The 19204-nt window shown below is 52.7% G+C and overlaps 1 protein-coding gene and 2 long non-coding RNA genes across 5 annotated transcripts in view; 2 read left to right on the top strand and 1 right to left on the bottom strand.

Moving 5' to 3' along the window:
- Positions 1–19204, bottom strand: part of CACNG2 (calcium voltage-gated channel auxiliary subunit gamma 2) — a 107937-nt gene that overhangs the window by 16666 nt on the left and 72067 nt on the right. The window lies entirely within an intron of this gene.
- Positions 1–19204, top strand: part of LOC147578914 (uncharacterized) — a 107974-nt gene that overhangs the window by 46513 nt on the left and 42257 nt on the right. The gene's annotated exons all lie outside the window — the stretch shown is intronic.
- LOC147578915 (uncharacterized) lies at positions 6578–11246 on the top strand. The gene is made up of 2 exons (XR_015253330.1): positions 6578–9978; positions 10382–11246. It is a non-coding gene; the product is annotated as an uncharacterized LOC147578915 (long non-coding RNA).

Below are 19204 nucleotides of genomic sequence, written 5' to 3'. Positions count from 1 at the left end.
ACCAGGGTGGGGGTCTGTGGAATGAGTCCAAGAGCAGGGGTGGGGGAGGCAGTGATTATGAAGATGGGTCAGACTCTAAGCTGGGGAAGGAGGCAGTGAAGAGGTGATAGGGTCAATGCATTGGAAGCCTAGGGTGGGGTGGGGGTCAAAGAACTGCCAGAGCCGGGGGCTCCTGGGAGTAAGTTGGAAGACTGGGGCATGAGAGTCAGAAAGTGGGGGCCAGCGATTGAGATCACTGAGGGGACGTGGCTATTGGTCATGTCACGGTCAAGGATGAGACCATGAACTGGGTGGCTTGGGTCGGGTGGAGGTAGGGATGACATTCAAAGTCTCTAGCAATCGGAAAGGTCATACCAATAAATATAAAAGACAAAACTAAGCGTTCACTTTTATTTTCTATACGTAGTTAAGTATGTATTAGGAAGCTGCCTACCAAGTTAAGGATGATACGCAAAGCATTCATCACATTATTCTGATAAATCCCAAATCATTGGTTGTTTTTAGAAACTATTGGTGTGAGGCTCTTTCTAGCTAAATGATGGTCCTGTCTGGACCACGATTTGACGCAGGGAACCATACCAGCTGCTTCCAACATGTCTCTGTTGGAGTAAGACTTACTTTGTCTCAGTAAATACAGAATTTTCTCCTACCCTGTCCCATGCCATCGTGTTGGAGGCCTTCTCCAAGCAGGTAGCCCTCCTGCTGGGCGACCTAGGAGGCCGGGAGGGATGCCCCTGTGGGTGGTGGAGTGGGGGTGGGGAGGAGAAGAGCGGAAACCTCAGAGGTAGTGCTCTCATGGGTGATGGTGTGTGCCCAGCCTGGCCCAGCCACTCTGGCTGTAGGAAGATTCTGTTCTTCTGGGGCCCTCGCTGGGCCCAGGGCTTGGAGAGCTGCCAGGCCCGGGGCACAGAGCTCAACCCTCCACCAATTCTTGGCGAGTGGGGAGAGGAGATGGGGCCTCAGTCCCAGCTGCTCCTTGCTCTATCTGTCACAGCCGGGAGCCACGCCTGTACAGCCCTCTTCCTGCACTTAGTGGGGCTGCTTGAAATCCTGGGTACACAGGATGTCAGCAGTTAACAACCAGCAAGCTGGGACTGGGATGTGCTCGCCGAGCAAGGTGTTCAAGGCCAGGTACTGGGAAGGCTGTCTGACTGCTTGTGAAATCCAAGATGGCTGCAGGGTGGCCTGGGAGAATGAGGTGGGCCGGTGCTTACCTCCTCAAAGAATGGGGGGGATGCCAAGTTGGGACTGGGCAGGAGAGAGTCAGGGAAGAGAAGACTGGATGAGTTTTAGACAGGGCTTTTGGGAAGAGGCAATAAAACATCCCCTGTGAATTATCAGCCCTGTGAGTGGTGTCTCAAGGGACAGCCAGGTTTCTATGAGTGAGCACAAAAGAGGTTAGGAGAGGGGGTTCCTGACCTCTGGACCAAATGCCGAGGACCCCTGGGCAGGGATTTGAAAGGCCGGGGGGGGGGGGGCGGGGTGAGGTGGGAGATTGGGGCAGATTGGGAGGTGAACAGAGTCCTGAGGGACAAATGATTGGTAGTGAGGACTAATGGAGGTAAACTGAGACGCAGGCCATGACGGGATGGGTCCCAATAGTCCAGAGGCTAACGGTAGCAGTGAGGCGGTGAGGGTGGGCTGGAGGCGTAAAGGGTCTCCAGGAGCACTTGAAGCTCTGTGGCCACGGATTCAGTCCGAACGAAGAGGTGCTGAGGTTCATGAAAGGGAGGTGGCGTCAGCAGCACTCAGCCACCTCTGTTTGGAGTTGAAATGTGGTAGAACATCTTCGAGACGTCACAACAGTCAGTGCAGAGTGGCACAGTCTGGCTTTCCTGATGCCAGCCTAGGGTCCTGCTGTATTTTTTTCAGGTTGGTGCTCATCAAGCCCAGGGACTGACGGCTTCAGGCACAGATGGATCCAGGTGCTCAAAAATCTGGGGTCTCTCTCCCCATCTCTGGTTTTCCTCTCAGTTGGCTTCGTCCTTAGGCAGGCTCTCTCCCCAAGGTAGGGACTAAGGGCTGACCATGTGACCATGACCACTGGGGTGGTGGAGGGAAATCTAACCTGATTCCCTGCCTTTCGGGGGCTCTCAGTCTGGGGGGGGGGGGGGAAGACAGACAGCACAGAATTTACTAGAATGTAATGTGTCACATACTCTATAGCCAAATGTATGAGGCCTTATGACAGCAGAGTTAGTTGTTCAGCTAAGATTTGTGTAGTGCCGACCGTATGCCATGCTCGGTGTAACCTGCTGGGGACACAGAGGAAAAACATATACTTTCTGTCCCCATGGAACTTGTAGTGTGCGGGGGGAGATGGATGCCAGACGCTGTGGTGTAGCAGGGTCTGTGCGGCGACAAAGCAGAGCGTGTCTCGGGGCGCACAGGAGGGGCACATGTGACTGTGAGTGTGTGAGTGAGAGTGAGCATGTGTGTGTCGGAGGGTGATGAGGAAGTCGGTGGGGGGGGCGGTGAGAAGAGATTTGTAGGACAGGGATCAGCAAGAGCAAAGGCAGGGAGGTGCGGGGCACACAAGAGGGGACAGACTGTCTCGGGGGGTCGGGGAAGGTCCCCTGGACCAGGGTTGGGGGTACAAGGGAGCCCGGAGGCAGAGGTGTGCGGGAGCAGGCTTGCACTAGCTTCCAGCGGCTGCTCGTTAGAGTCTCATGGTCACTCACGCGGGCAGCCACGGTGGGAGGATTTGCACCCCGAGAATTGGCACGTACGATAGATCGAGGTCCCCTTTCCCTGCCCGGAGAGCCAGTTGCTAGACATTTACCAGCACACCTGCTGGATGAAGGGCAACCCGTGTGAGGGGTCGGCCGGGGTGGACGCGTGACGTCAGAGCGGGACTGGAGACTTACAAGAAGATGGGTCCCATGTAGAGGGCTGGCTAGGAGGGGGTGAGGGCAGAAGAGGGGACAGGGGCCACGTCCCCAGGGGGGCTGGGGGCCCAGGCTGAACTGAGGGGGGAGCATCTCACTCCCCACTCCCCAGAAAGGCATTGACTTTGAGCTCTTAGAGCAGGAGGATGTGGGAGAGACTCTCCCACTGTGAACTAGAAAGGATTATTCTGCCAAGGCCCCCAACAATCACGAAATCTCTACTGGACCCACACCCCAAAGGGCAGCAGTGCCCCACCGACCCCAGAGCCGAATGACTGCCCGCCCAGCTGAGACAGAAAGGCCAAGGGCTGTGCCTGAGGCTCTGCCTCCAGGAATTTACTCTCAGACTGGAAATTTCAGCTTGCAGGTATTAAGTAGTTTAAAGGAGGTTTCATCAGCTTTGTAAAAAGCACATTAATATCTCACAACACCAACTGCTGTCTCATTTCTTTGAGATACAATAAGCTCTTCATAAACCTGGTCATTAGGGGCTGAACAGACACCGTTTTATTTCCCACATATTCATGAGAAGCTGAAGGAGAGCGGGGCGGGTGCTCGGAGGGAGGGGGGGAGGCACCGGCAGGAGGCTGGCTAAGTAATTTTTTAAGTGAAGCAAATGAAGGGTTTGGTGGGAGCTGCTTTCTCTGTGTTTTCAACCTTTTCTGCTCCTGGCTTTTCACTTTGCTGGCTGGGCCCTCCCTGCTGGTGGGGATTCAGGAGACCTTGGGGTGGGTGGGCAGTGCCGGGCTCCTCCCTGGCTGGGACCCCCAGCCGCCAGCACGATGCCAGCGGCAGCCGGTGCTGGAGGGTTTGAAGCAGCCTGTGTGGCTGTCTGTGAGCTCGCTCATTTGTTCATGCACTCATTGGATTATTTCAGGCACCCACCATGGGTTAGGTCCCGTTCAGGTTCCCCTGGGGCGGGATGAGAAGGGGGTAAGGTGTCTGGCCCACCGACCGCCAGCTCACCTCCCAGAGGTCCTGAGCACAGACGTAGTTTTTCCTCTTCAAATGATGCCTCTTTCAGGAAGACTTTCTTGATTGCCCTCAACTGGAAAGACTCTTTCTCTTCCCTATGGGTCTCTGCCTGCTTCTCAGATTTCAATGGGCATGGGAATCGCCCGGGGTTCATGTTAAGCCAGATTCTGACTCAGTGGTTCTGAGGCAGGGCCTGAGACTCCATTTCTCACAAGCTCCCAAGTGGACCACAGTTGGGATTGGGTAGCAAGGCTTTCAAGCACCTTGTGTCTGCTTTGACCATGACCTCTGTTAGGGTATTGTTGGGAACAAGTAGCTTCAAGTCTGTAAGCTCCTCAGGGCGGAATTTCCTCTAGAGAATTCCCTGAAGGTACCATATTTCCCTTGACTCTAAGATGCTCTCACACGCACATTTCAGTGTTGCTGAAATTAGAATGTGTCTTGTAATTGATGGATTCATTTACTGCACTGTGTTTCTTTCCTCCTGAAGAATCATCATTACACTGATGGTGTGGCTTCTACTTGATGAGAATGGCTACATGACAAATGTTTATTGAACAAATGGACAATAAATGAATGAGTCTGTGTGTGCGTATGTGTGCCCACCCAGGTCTGCGAGCAGGCGGTGTGTTACACATTTCCATCCTCCTAAATGGATGAACACTTGTCTCAAACCATTAGAGCCCCTGGGGCATCGCCACCACCTTTTGCACCTGGCTTATTAAAAACCTATTTGACAATATGAAAATATGTGTATCCCCCCCACAACCCAGCAGTTTCTCTTAGAAATTTGCCTCGGAGAAATTCTTGCATGTAGGCATGAGGAAATGTGCGTGCGAATGTTCCTCCCAGCCCTGCTTGTAAGGGCAAAACACTGGGACAAGCCCATGGTTCTGTTGTCGGGAGAATGCTAACTCCTTGGAGTATGTTGATAAAACGGGATACTACACAGCAGTGAAAACGAATGGATTACAGCTACCCGTGTCAACACCGGTGAATCCCACACCCATAATACTGAACAGAAAATCAAGCTGCAGAAATATATATATATATATATAGCTGCAGAACATATATATATAGCTATGACATGTATAACATCTAGATGTTATATATAAATATATATACTTATGGTATGATTCTATTTTCACAAAGGTAAAAACTTATACAACTAGGCTGACGATCATTTACAAGCGGTGAACCGGTAAAGCCAGGCAAGGCAACCCCGACCACGGAATTCAAGAGGGTGTGGACTGGAGGTGGGGGAGTTGGGGGGGTTGGTGGCAGCAGGGAGGGCCCAGGACCGGCTTCGACGCACTGGATGTTCTAGTTCCTAGTCTGGTGCTGAGTGCACAGGGGCTCTTTTTACAGTTCCTCTCTACACCTCGCGGTGGCGCAGCCAGGGTTCCCTAGCCCAGGGTTTCCCTTGCCTTGCCATATTTTGCCCGCGCGGACGTTTCCCCACGGATTTGCGCGGCTGTGCCAGCCACGGGTGGCCACGTGACCTTGTTCTGGCCAATGGGATGGCAGCGGCCGTGGGGGTGGGAGTCACTTCTGAGAAAGAACCCTCAGCGGGTGGGACGCGCCCTCTGTGCGCCCCTGGCTTGGGCAGCTCCGGTGCGGTCTTGAACCACGGAGCCACCCTGCGGATGGAGAGCGGCATGATGGTAGAAATAGGCTCAAGGCATGGGGGCAATGCCGCCACGGAACTGCAGCAGCCCTGGGCCTCTTACCTCCAAGGTTGTGTGATGAGGAGGGAGTAAACCATCCTTTACATTGGAGTTGACAGGATGCCTGGGTGGCCCAGTCGTTAAGCATCCAACTCTTGGTTTCGGCTCAGATCGTGATCTCACGGGTTGTGAATTCGAGCCCCACATCGGGCTCGGTGCTGACCGTGCGGAGCCTGCTTAGGATTCTCTCTCTTCTCTCTCTGCCCCTCCCCTGCGCTCTCTCTCTGTCTCTCTTTGAAAAATAAATTTAAAAACCTAAAAAAAAAAAAAAAAAAGCCTCGGGAGCCAAGACTATTCCTAATGAACATAATCATACGTGTTAAAATAGTCTTTTGTGTGGATTTAAGACCAGCGGGCCGAGGTGCTTACGGACTGGACTGGGGTGGGGAAGCTGGAGATGGTGGTCAGGACCCTACACTGGACGGAAATGGGCTTGACTTCTGAGGAGGTGGAAGGATCTGGGTCCTGAACGTCAAGCGCCCTCATTGCAACTTTGTCCCCCGTCCCCCGCCATTGTTGACACTGGAGGCGGCCCTGGAGACAGGAAAAGCTCAGACACACTTCATGCCACGTTGTGATGGAAAGCCTGCTCCCGATGAGGTTAAGGACCCTCTGCTCAGGTAACGAGCCCACCTAAAAGCACCCTGTGACATCGACCTGTAGGCCTCGGTGTTGTCACAGGCCGTGAAGGAATCTTCCTGAAATACGGATCCGTTAGTGTAGCTCCTACTATTAGGGAGGCCGTGAAGGTCAGTGGTTAGCCCAAGTCTGGAGGCAAGCTGGGTTTGTATCACCGTTACACCACGGAAGCCCTCTGAACCTCAGTCTCTTCATCTGTAAAATGGGGAGGCAGTGGGACCTGTCTCATAGAGTTGTGAGAATTTCCCAGAGTGCTGTATTGAGAGGCCTTGTTCAGTGCCTGCTAGCTAGTAGGTGCTATTGTCTTTGCTGGGGCCCATTGGGGGTGGGGGTGGGGGACACGGATGGAGCACACACAGCTCCTGTGCTTGAGAAGCTCACAGACTCATTGAAGAGAATGGGGATTACTCTGCTGTGTCAAGAGAGCTCCCTGGGGGAGGCATGCCCAGGGAGCATAGGGAGCGGATACGCATAGATCCTACAAAACAGGATTGTTCAGATGACTCTGTCAACCCCGGGACCCCAGGGGCAGGTGGGTATTGAATGGATACCGTCATGTGTCAGCAGCTCTGCCTCATCTTGAGAGGCCTTACGGTGTAGTGGAAAGGTGGCCTTGCCACTGAGAGCACTCGCATTTGGTCCCTCTTTCTGTCATCCGTTAGCCATGTGATCTTGGGCAAGTTGTATGCTTTTTGACGCATTCAGTATTTCCGCTAGTCCTCAACTTTTACTGAGAGCCTACGAGGTGTGGTGGTTTGAACTGGGCACCGCAATAGAGGGGACATTGATACAGCAGGATTCTCTGTCCCCAACAACTGAGTCCAAGAGGCACCGGGACAAATAATTAACTTGTATGACTCAGGGGTGGTGATCACTGGCCTCTGGGAGAAGCCGCCATGAGCCAGGCGCCAGGCTTAGCACTTTATATTTAATCCTCAAAAAACCCCTTTTGTTATGTTCTCCACTTAAAAAAATTTTTTTTTTAACGTTTTATTTATTTTTGAGACAGGGAGAGACAGAGCGTGAACAGGGGAGGGTCAGAGAGAGGGAGATGCAGAATCTGAAACAGGCTCCAGGCTCTGAGCTGTCAGCACAGAGCCTGATGCGGGGCTCGAACCCATGGACCGAGAGATCATGACCTGAGCCGAAGTCGGCCGCCTAACCGACTGAGCCACCCAGGCGCCCCATGTTCTCCACTTTTTAAAGGCATGGGAACGGAGGCATAGAGGTAGAGGAATGCATCTAAGGATTTACTGCCAGTGTGATCAAAAGGGCTGAGATTTGACTCCAGGCAGTGGATTTCTAGGTGACCCCTGTGTGATATTGTCACAGCAGAGCATGGAACCCTGGAGGGTGCACAGAAGCGTGCATAGCTCAGTCTGGGTGCTGGTGGGTTGTCAGGAAGGCTTCCTGGAAGAAGCCTCATCTCAGAGGAGCCCTGAAGGGTAAGTAGAAGGTGGCAGATGAAAGAGGGGAGGGAAGAAAGGTGCTAGGGAGAGGAGCAAGGGTTAACCAGAGACAGAGGACGGGATCCTGAGGCCAAGAGCCTTTGTCTGAAGGACAGATGGTTGTGCTGGATATAATTGTGTGTGTGTGTGTGTGTGTGTGTGTGTGTGTGTGTGCGCGCGCGCGCGTATAATCAGTTGGGAGAGTTAGTGGCTGCAGTCAGATTATTCAAGGCCTAATAAGCCATTTAAGGTATGAATTTAGGAGCAGTGGGGAGCCAATGAAGGGTTTTAAGCAAGGGGGACATGTGACCAGACTTGTATGTTAGGATGTCGGTACTGATGGCCAAGTGGGGCATGTGAGGGAAGGGTGAGACTGGAAGCCACCAGCCCCATTGGAGCCACCAGGATCCCTTGCCTGGATCGCTGTGGCAGGCGTCCAGGGGAGAGATGGTGGCGGCCCAGGCGGGGTGGGAGCAGTGGGGATGGAGAGAAGGGATGGTCGTGAAGTCAGCGGAGGTCTGTTGATCTGCCAGGTGGGAACAGGGGGCAGTCCTGCTTTCCCTGATGGTAGAAGTGAATAGATGAAACGGGAACTAATAAACCCACCCGGTAAATTGCAAACCCCGTGCAGAGGTGCAGGCTGGTGAGCACGGGCGTCCTGTAGTGAACGAGACTGGGCATGACGCACGTGGCTCCGTCCCACTCCCCCCACCCCCCAAGCTTCTATCTCCTTCTGTGAAGAATGGGGTAAGGTTGTTGTAAACCCCAACAAGACGTCAAAAAGTGCTGGACACCGTGCCTGCCGCATAATAAATGCTAGGGAAATCAAAATTCCCGCAGAGATAGCATCCCTTCCCCTACCTCGTGCACAAAGATCATGGGGCCCGGCCCCGTGGACATTGCCATCTGAGGGATGGTCCTTCCCTTTTTTTATTTTTGAGAGAGAGAGACAGAGTGTGAGCAGGCGGGTGGGCGGTGGGGGGAGCAGTGAGCGGGAGACACAGAAGCTGAAGCAGGCTCCAGGCTCTGAGCTGTCAGCACAGAGCCCAACGCGGGGCTTGAACTCATGGACCGTGAGATCACGACCTGAGCCAAAGTCAGGCACTTAACCGACTGAGCCCCCCCCCCCCCCCCCCAGCTGCCCCGGGACGCTCCTTCCCGATAGCATCTCACGAAGATCTCCGGTGTGTTGTTCAGATCCCTCCTTGGAGAGAAAATGCCAGCGGCCTTTTCTGCTTTGCATAATCCACCTTCGTTTTCTGACAACTGCTTTCTCTGAACCCCCTATGGTTCATTTTCCCTGCTTTGGCACATTCGATTTCATGGCAGAGATCCAGGCCACAGTGGTCAAATGCCATCTAAACCACTGACCCAAGAGGACAGAAACGTTTCACGTGATGAGGAGCCACAGGACCGGGGATGCCGCTCATGCGAGCACACTCTTGTTTTCAAGCCAAACACACTCTGTGCCTTGGAAATCTTCAAGACCCCCAGCGCCTGTCGCAGAAAGGGCAGACATCTGGACAACCAGACATCCCAGCTATGTTCAGTGGGACCCAAAGCTTTTCACCTTCTCTGCCCTGACTCTCCTCTCCCTGCTGTGCCTTTGCATCTTGCCCTTGCCCCGGTGCCCACCTTTGCTTACAACTCCCCTCCCCGATGAATCAAACTCTTTCCTCCCCTTCACCTAAAACAGTGTCTGGTTTACTCCAGAGGGACAGCTGGGAGCCATGGGTGGGGATGTTCTGGCAGGGCCAGGACTAGATGAGGTGCCTAGGGTCCAAATCAAAGAGGCACTCGCTCTCAGGATCGTGCAGGCACAACGAACATCTTCTTCAGTTTTGCACCTCAACCTTGCCTGGTCCTGTGTAGGGCAGGAGATGTCAGGTGGGTACCCGAGCCAGTGTGGTAGTTTTCAGCATTGCCTCCTAAGGTAGTGAGCTACCCGTCACTGGAGGCATTCAAGCTGAAAGTGGTCAGCTGCGTCTTAGGGATGCTGAAGAGAGCATTTCTTTAATGGCTGGGAGGTGGACTAGATGATTCTGCCTTCCACCCCTGGAAGCTAGGATCTAAGGAGCCTTTCCTGATGGTGCATCTCAGAACTGCGTCTCTTTCCTTCCAGCTCTGTTTTTACCTCCAAGACCACTCATCCGGCCGTCCACCGCAGGCTGCCTCGTGACAGCTCTCGTACAGCTGGCCTGTCTTGTTATTTCGGATTTCACGAGTTTCTGTGTCATTGTCCTAACGGCGTTCCACATGCATCAAGGACAGGGATCGAACTGCACACTTTCTGTTCTCTCGGTGGGTGCGGGAGACTCTCTAATATTCACTAGAAATCCTGCTCCAGCATTTTCCATATCATGCGATTCAATGATCGTGTCAACTGGTTGAGTGGGTTCTATTCACGAGCCCCTTCTACTAGAGGCTCGCAAGCTTGCTAGATAGTAACTATTGGGTAAATGTTACCTAGTTTCCTAGAAACTCAGGACCGGGGCGTCAGAATGCCTGGGTGTGTATGTAGCCTTGGGCAAGTTGCTTAACCACTTTGGGCCTCAGTTTCCTTTCTGTAAAATGGGGTAAGGAACATTACCTATTCCAGAGTTCCTTGTGTGGGCTCCATAAGTTTAATGCACATGTAACGCTCTTAGAACAGTGTGTGTTGTGAGCTGTCGGTACACATGATCTGTAATTATTGTTGTCACAGGACTGGTGGGTCTTGTCATGCCTAGAGAAAGGAACGATCGCAACTCGAGCCTTAGTATTCCCGGGTGTTTAAAAAGACTTGGACTGGTCACCCAGGTGGGAGCTTCTCATTGCTCAGAAGTGTCTACTCCCCAGAAGAGAGTTCTGCCCAGGAGACACTTGCAGACGAGGGAAAGGTGAGTCTCCCAGGAGTCTGACTGGCAGGGATCAGCCTGCTAGAATTCGATCACCTTTGGGGAACGTCCAAAGAGAGTTCTCCAAACGACAAAGCGGAGGACAACACTTGGTCTTTAACTATTGAGTCACTGATCAATGAAGACACCTTGCCAGCCTTCTCTGTGCTAGGCACTCTGCTAGGGAAGCAGGGAAGGACGAAAACACTAGAATCTGTTCCGAAGCCTTCAGAGTCTGGGAGCGGGGTGGAGGGAGGCCAGGGGTGGGACCCCGTGAGCTCTGCCCCCCAGAGCCAGCCTGTGCTCAGAGAGGAGCAGCCGAGACAGCCGGGCCGCCTTCCGTCTCTCTGCCGCAATCCCCAGGAGGAAAGGGGTTCTGGAAGGCTGAGGAAAATGACTGAGAGAACTTGCAGCTGATCCAGACAGCTCAGCGAGGCTGGAGATCAGGAGGGAGGCGGGTGTGTCGAGGAACCGGAGGCAAGCTCGGGGCAGGGGGACCGCCAAGGACCCCGCGCAGGTGGAGGAAGACAGGGCTCTGGAAAGACCTGGCTGTCGCTCGCGGGCTGCTGAGAACAGGACTTTGGTTGCTGTGGGAAAGGCAAACGCTATTTTCCTTTCTGTCACTTAAGACAATGGGGTGTTGTGACACTCCGGAATCTGAAGATAAATGTTTAATAAAAGGATTCAATTTGAGATGATGTCAGAACTTGATTAGATCCACAGCGCACAGAGGGCTTTCGGTTAGGAGCTCCTTCGGGGTCTGGCGCGTGTGTGTGTGTGTGTGTGTGTGTGTGTGTGTGTGTGTGTGTGTGTCTGGAGCCGCCGAGGGGCCGCGTGGCCTGGGTGGGATAGCATCTCCCAGCCTCCAGGCCTGCAGTCTGCAGATTCTGGTTCAGAGGCACTGCTTTTGGCATCTCTGGAAGAGGTGCTGCAGAGTCCCGGCCATTCTGGGCCCGGGAATCTGCATTTGCAGGATTGGGGCTGCAGCATGCGACTGTAGAAAGGTGCAGATGAACTTGACCTACCTCAGGTTTCAGGCCATGACTCCAGGTCAAAGGAGGGAGGACTCCTCAGAGGAGGCCAAACTTGCACAGGGGAACTGTCTGTGAGCCTGCTTGGCCATTGAAGGTCAAGGCTGCTGGAAATTGGTAAACAATCATGGTTTTGGTCCCAGCCTGGGCTGACATTCCTCAGGTATGTCCTGACATAGCCATGCTGGCTGTCAAATACCGGTCGGTAAAATGACTTCAGGCCAAGCCCTCCCGAATTCCCCTTCTCCCTCTGCCCTGGCCATGCTGGCCCCTCCTCTAGGACCTCCTGGACACCGCCCTCCCCGCCCCCCCTGCCACCCCAACAAATAAGGGGTTGGAGCCTGACATGGGGTTGTGTCCAGGAGGCCGTCTCATCATAGCCACTGTCCATTCTGCCTTGTCAGGCCGCCAGGCCTCCGTAGATGCGAAATATGCTATCACCTCAATTCCAACCTGTAAAAATGACAGCAGTCTGGGCGGCAGGATGTGATAGACCTAGGAGCGTTAGCTTTGGAGTCAGACCCCGCCCCTGAGTTCAAGAGCCTCAGCACTGCCTGCCATGAGCCGTGTGAAAGTTGGAGCCTCCTCTGTGAATGCGGTTTCTAACACGTGCGGCAAAATGTCGTGAAGATCAAAGAACGTCAATAATGTGGGTGGTTCCAGGGTATAACGGTTGGCACTTCAGATTCAGACTCTAGCAACCCAAGTTCAAGTATCAGCGGGATGTTTCCAAAGGGTGTAGAATGTAGAGTTGAAGAGTATAATATCTGGAGCAGACTGTCTAGGCTCAGATCCCTGCTCTGACACTGCTAACCTTGGCCTCGGGTGAGAAATGTCACGTCTGTCTGTCTCAGTGGCCTTATCTGGTGAAGGAGATAATAAATATCTCCCGGGTGGTTGGAAGCATAAATACGCTGATGGACTTAGGAGACTATCTAGTGCAGAGTAGGAATCCAATAAATGTTAGCCGCTTGTTCATTATTATGGAGTGTGCCTGGCACACAGTAGGTGCTTAATAAATGGTAGTGGTGGTGTTCCTTCCCTCATCCTGCCACGCTGGCTGGCCAGCGCCTGCCTGGTTATTTGGCTGGCCGTATCCTCTACCAAGAACGTGCACATCCAAAGAACGCCTTCCTCATGTCTCCTCAATCTTCGTCTCCCCAAATGTGCCAGCCCTTCTGGCTACGCCACCACCTCCTAGGTGCCCAGTACGTTTTCTTTATTTTTATTTAAAAAAAAAAATTATCTTGAGAGAGAGAGAGAGCGCAGCGCACACACAAGTGCATGGAGAGCAGGGGAGGAGCAGAGAGAAAGGGAGAGAATCCCAAGCAGGCTCTGGGCTGTCAGCACAGAGCCCCATGCGTGAGATCATGACCTGAGCTGAAATTAAGAGTCGGATGCATAACCGACTGAGCCACCCAGGCGTCCCTACCCAATACGTTTTAAATCAGTGAATGAATGAGGGGGACCCAGACCAAGGACGCCTTTCATCCCAAGCTTGGGAGAGGATGCTTTTCGCCAGGGGGTTACCAGCTGTAGACATTTCATCAGTTAGACATGCCCTTTTCCATCAATGCTGCCATTTCCAAACGCCAGCCCAAGAGATGTTAGTAGGTAATGGGGTTCCATTGCCAGAGAGGTTTGGGAAATGCTGGATCAAATGAAGTTAAACAGGTTTCTTCACCACTGGGCTGTTAGAGGGTTTGCTCTGCGAATTGCATCATCGGACCCTGATGTGAGACTGTGGTGCACGACCTTCTAAACATTCGGTCACTACAGACAGCATGTGTACATGGATGTGCGTGTGTATTTCATCTCACGGGGCCAGGTTTCTCAGACCATCTTTGGGAAACACTGCACTACACGGATCTGGGATTTTTCTACCCGTCCTTTCACGGAGAGCAGAGGGTAATGAAAAAGTAGGGTGCAGAGGTTTCCAGTACCTTTCTCTCCCCTTGTGCACTAGCCTGGGAGGATTTTTACACACGTCTGCGTGCCTCTGCCGTGCCCTGTGGGCATCATGTGACCCAGCCCAGCACTCGGACCTCCTGATGTGCCCTTTCCCCTTGGCACCTGGGACAGCCCTGTTGCTCTTTTCTTTCTTCTCATTTTCAGACTCCTTTGCAAACTCCTCTTCTTCTGCTTGTCTTGTAAATTTGGTGTCTTTGGGGCTCTCCCCTTGGCCTCTTCATGTTTCATTCTGTAGGAATTCCTTGCGGAACCTCACCTGTGGCTGTAGTTTTCATCCTTGCAGGGGAGGACCCGAGAATCTTAACTCTATCCCAGACCTGTCTCTTACCCCTGACTTCATGGTGCACTGGGTCCCCTAAATATCCCACAGATACGTGGACTTCAGGCTGAACTTAGCTGTTTTCCCCACAGACTCTTTTCGCAGCTGCTCTCCCTTCACATGCCAGGCCTTCATCCAACTGGTTTCCTAAGCTGCAAATCTGGGAGTCGTCCTTGATTTTGACCTCTCCATTCCCAGTCTGGTCTAATTGCCAATTCTTTAACAAATCTGGAATCACCCACGTCTTAGTCTGGCCCACTGCTAACTTCCCCTGCATTATTAGAACACCTCCAAGCCCCAGCCAACTTCTCTGACTCCCTCTTACCCAGTTCCAAACTATTCCCCACTCTGTAGCCACTGTGATTTGCAAAAGGCAAAAATCTGGGCTTCCTCTTCTCTGCTCCAGGACCCTCAGTGCCTCCGCATTCCTCCAGGATGGGGTCGGGGCTCTGTGGCAAGGCCTGCTGCGGGATCCACTGGATTTGCTGCCCCTTAGCTCATGGCTCTTCAGACTCTACTCATCAGCCATCCTGAGCTGCCCGGACTGCCACCCCCACCATGCTCACTCCTATCTCGGACTTTCTTTCTTTTCCTTTCCTCTTCTTTTTTTAAATGCTTATTTATTTTTGAGGGGGGGTGGGAGGGGCAGAGAGAGAGGGAGACACGGAATCCCAAGCAGACTCCGAGTTGTCAGCGCAGAGCCCGACGCAGGGCTCGAACCCGTGAACCGCTAGATCATGACCTGAACCAGAGTTGGATGCTTAACTGACTGAGCCACCCAGGGGCCCCCTATCTTGGACTGTCTAACTCACCTTCTGCCTGGCCTTCCTTTGCCACTTCCCTACCTCTCCCTCCTCTCTGTCTGCCTCCCTGGATGCCTCCCATTCATGCTTCAGCTCTCAGCTGACACATAATTTCCTCTAGGAAGGCTTCCTTGAAGTCTGCTCTTTCTCCCAGGCCCCTCTTCCCTTCTGTCCAGCCCAGCCCAGCACTCCACCCTGGCCCACACCACCCTGAGATGGCGCATTGGCCTGTGTCCTTGCCCACCCCCTCCAGGGCAGTGCAGGCTGCTGTGTTTATCGTCATGTCCATAGGCAAAAGATAGCCTGTCCGCCTTCTGTGTCTCCAGATGTGCATATGCACCGCCCCCCCCCCCCCCGCCCCTTGCCAGAAAGCAAAGGGTGGAGAGCTACAGGTAGTGTGACCTCAGGTGCCCAGGCGTTTTTGCCGGGCTAGAGGAGCTTGTGAAAGCTTGCAGAGGACAGTGATTCCAACTATGGACTCAGTGAGGTTTGGGGATTTTCTGTGGTTGGCAGTGGTTCCGTTTGCCCATCACCGGCTATGATGGAGCCTGGGGGCAGAGCCGGTTCCCCCTTCTCCAGCTTCTCTCACCTCTTGGGCAGGGCCAGACTCGTGGCAAGGGCCTTTGTCCCCAGGCAAGGTGACTCAGTTTACTTCCAGTCTTCCTCACTAGAGGATGCCTGGCTTCAGAGCAGGGACTCTGCATGTTTTATTCATGATGTATCCCTGCCACCCAGCAAGGGCCTTGGCTTACAGCAGGTGCTCAGCGAATGTCTGGGGAATGAATGAATAGAACGCATGTGCTCACAGCCATATGCCCACTACAGCACGTAAGTCCCGCCTGACTGTTCAGGAGGGGAAGTGCGTGCACAGGGTTGGCAGTGACTGGCTGGAGTCTCACACACAGAGAAGGCTGGTGAGCAAACGGCGTGAATTCCTGCCCGCTGTATACATTGTGTGTATCTCATGGGTACCCTGCCCACAGGACCCCAGCTGGTTTAGTCTGGATTGCCTGCTGCCCTCCGCTGCCTCTCTGCCCCATTCACTTGACTCCAGCCAGCCCGACTGCCAGTTGGTCTCTAACCACACCAAGCAGGCTCCCCGCTCAGGGCCCTTGCACTTGGGGCTCCCGCCTGCAGCGCCCTTGCCCTCCGTCCACATAGCTGCCTCTCTTACGTCACTCAGATCTCTGAACAAAAACTGCGACCATCACCTTCTACTCCCTTAGCTGGATTGATTTCCCTTCTTATTTAATCACTAGCTGATGTTCACGACCTGAGGCAAAATCGGGCGCTTAAACAGACTGAGCCACCCAGGCGCCCCTAACCTTCTATGTTCTAAAGAAACAATGTCATAGTAGAAATCAGTTAAAAAACAACAACCACAACAAAAAGACTTGGGGCACCTGGGTGGCTCAGTCAGTTGAGCGCCCAGCTTCAGCTCAGGTCGTGATCTCGCGTGAGTTCAAGCCCTGCATCTGGCTCACTGCTGTCGGCCTGTCAGTGCCGAGCCCGTTTCCAATTCTCTGTCTCCCTCTCTCTGCCCCTCCTCTGCTTACGCTCTCCCCAAAATAAATAAATATTAAAAAAAAAGGCTCTACTGGCACACTGCGTTTAAAAGTAAGAAGGTGTGTTTATGTTCGTTCTCCTATTCATTCCGCACAGCTACCAAGGTGGCTGATAGAATTTTCATTTCCCGTTGCCCCCACCCAGGGCTCAGAAAAATAGTCCTCTGCCCTGGCCCCAAAGCTGCTACCCCTTGAATGGCAATGTCCTTGAATCACTTAAATGCGTGTTACCTTGGTTTCCCCGTCTCTGATAGGGAGATAGGAAAAGTACATGCCTCGCGGATTGCCGGGGAGAAGCTAATTTGGTTAAGTGCTCAGAGAAGAGCCTGGCACATACTAAGAACTCTTTAAATGCAGTTATTATTGTTGGGTCATTCTAATACTGAATTTTTATTGAAATTCCCCCATAGGAGAATTCCATCCTTGAATTTTTGATGTCTTTTTCATGCAGTTGCATTGGAGATTTACATTAAAAAGCTGTCTTTTACTGTTGAGTTTTATCCCGGTGAGGCTGCACCATAGAAAGTAGGGCCTTAGGATTCACTAGATATTACTGTCTCCAGTGGGTCATGTCACTCTGTCTTCCCAGTGAGTCCCCGAAGGGGAGAGAGAGGTATCACTACTGGAAGTCTGGATGAAGCCTTGTGACCTTCCCTTTCCCCTTAGATCTGTGATCTATCAGGGATTGATTTTATCTGTATGGTGTGAGGTAGGGGTTGACACATACATTGTCCCCATAGGGATATCCAGTTGACACAGCCCCATTTGCCCTGCTAGTTTGGCTCCCTCCCTGGCTTATCATCTCCCCTCTCATGACCCATTTGAGCCTCCCCTGATCTTCAAGGCGCAACTAAAATCCTTCCTCCTTCATGAGGTCTCTCCCGACCAATTTCATTATTCAGTTATTGCACCATGGTTTACTTATTTTCTACTCTTCTTTCTACTCTATATATTTATTTTATACTCCTTTCAGGCATGGTGCCAGGCATCGGGGATGCTAAGCACTGGGGAGGGAGTGCATGAATTAGGGGCCACCTCTGCACTCAAGACATTCACAGGCTGGTGGGGGATGCAGACATTGGACAGGTTATGGTGCATGTGTAGGGTCCTGGGAAGGAAAGGTTCTGAGAATCCTGGAGATGTGTTACTAGAACCTAAACCAAGGTGAGCTTTCAGTGAAGTCCTCCCTAAGGAAGCTGCATTGAGGTGGAGATCTGCAGGATGACCAGGAACTAGCTAGGCAGAGGACAGGGAAGTGACGAGACTGATGTTTCCCCATCGTCTAGTCCTTGAGAACACTGGCATATTTACTACTCTCTCTTCGTGTTTTCATGCCTTATCTGCCCATCTGGATGGGTATTTCTGGGGGGCTAGGAGTAGAAACTATTTAAAAAAATGATTACAGAGCCTAGCACAAGGCTGGAAGCAACATAGGTACTCGATGTGAGTTCCTTGATGGTGGGTAGAGTTATTATACTATGTTTTATGTTGAAAATGCTTTAATCTGGCTAGTTGCTCAGAGGAGGGACTTGAGGCAGGGGGAGTGCATGGGCTTTGGAAAGCAGACAGACCTACCCTGAACCTTGGCTTTGTCACTTACCAACTAGTTCATGTGGAGCCTCTTACCCCATCCATTTAAGTCTTAGTTTCCTCATCCAAAAAAAAGATGTGTAGTGACATCTACCTCATAGACTTATTATGGAGCTAAAAGGAAGAAATCCATGTAAAATCCCAAACCCCGGCACTGAGTAGGTGTTTAATAAAACACCATGGGGTGCCTGGGTGGCTCAGTCTGTTAAGCATCCAACTTCGGCCCAGGTCATGATCTCAACAGTTCGTGTGTTCGAGCCCTGAGTCTGGCTCTGTGCTGACAGCTCAGAGCCTGGAGCCTGCTTCAGATTCTGCACCTCCCTCTCTCTCTTCCCCTCCCCTGCTCATGCTCTGTCTCTCTCTCTCTGTCAAAAATAAATAAAAACATTAAAAAAAAACCCACCAGTCTCTTTTCCCCTCTTAAATGCAAATGGTGATACGATGGTGCGGTGGGAGGCATAAGGGCTTGGGAATCAGACAGTCCAAGGACTGAGCTGAGCCTTCATCACCTCTCTCAGTCTGTTCGTTCACCTGTCGAATGGGATAATAGCTGCTGCTTTTGAGGATTTCTGAAATTCGTTGAGATAACGAGATATGTTGAACACCTGCTGCATTCTAGGGTCTGGTAACGCTGTTAGCCATCGATCTGAAATTTAGAAGCCCTATATGTTTCGGCTGCTTGCCACGGGTATAAGCATGAGAGCCTCGCGGGGTCTCTCTGGCCACAGCAGCCGACCAATACACATGCGCCGAATGACTGTCTCTGCTTTTATGTGGCTGGAAGCCATCCTCTGTGGAGGTGGAGGGCACAGGGGAGGGACAGGTAGTGAAATCCGAGCTGTGTGCCAGTGACATCTTGTGGCCCTTGGATGGGTTCCGGGACTCCAGGCCCGGGACACTGCCAGCCTCTCCTCTGTGACTTTGTTCCCTTGGGTTTTGGAAGGGCCAGCCTCCCTTTTCTTCCCAAAGAGCTTGCTGCCATATGGCCGTGTCTTCAGCTGGGCTGGAACCCGGGCGGAACCCAGAGGAGAGCGGCCAAGTGTGCCTGCAGGGGCCCCTCGGAGGCAGCTGCTCCTGTGTCACATCCCAGGCTGCAGAGGCTGCCCCAATTCACTGCCAGGTCTGCTCACCGCCCTCTCACCAGTGACCGGCTTTCCCCTTCCTGGGGAGACAGGTGGCAGCTATATGTGCTTGGTCTCCCTCCACCTCTCTGCCTCCCTGATGGCCACCAGGGCCTGCCTGCCCCTGGTCCTAACAAACAAGACCTGTCCCTGACAGTGGGTATGCTTCCTACCCCCGGCCCAGCCTCTATTTTTCAGAGGGGAGAAGCAACAGAATGGCATACGGATGGGATGAAAACTTAAGAGAAAAG

Source organism: Puma concolor, chromosome B4, assembly GCF_028749965.1.
Source record: "Puma concolor isolate L17-30 chromosome B4, mPumCon1.1.hap2, whole genome shotgun sequence".
Lineage (NCBI taxonomy): Eukaryota > Metazoa > Chordata > Mammalia > Carnivora > Felidae > Puma > Puma concolor.
This window is presented reverse-complemented; position numbering and strand designations above follow the sequence as displayed.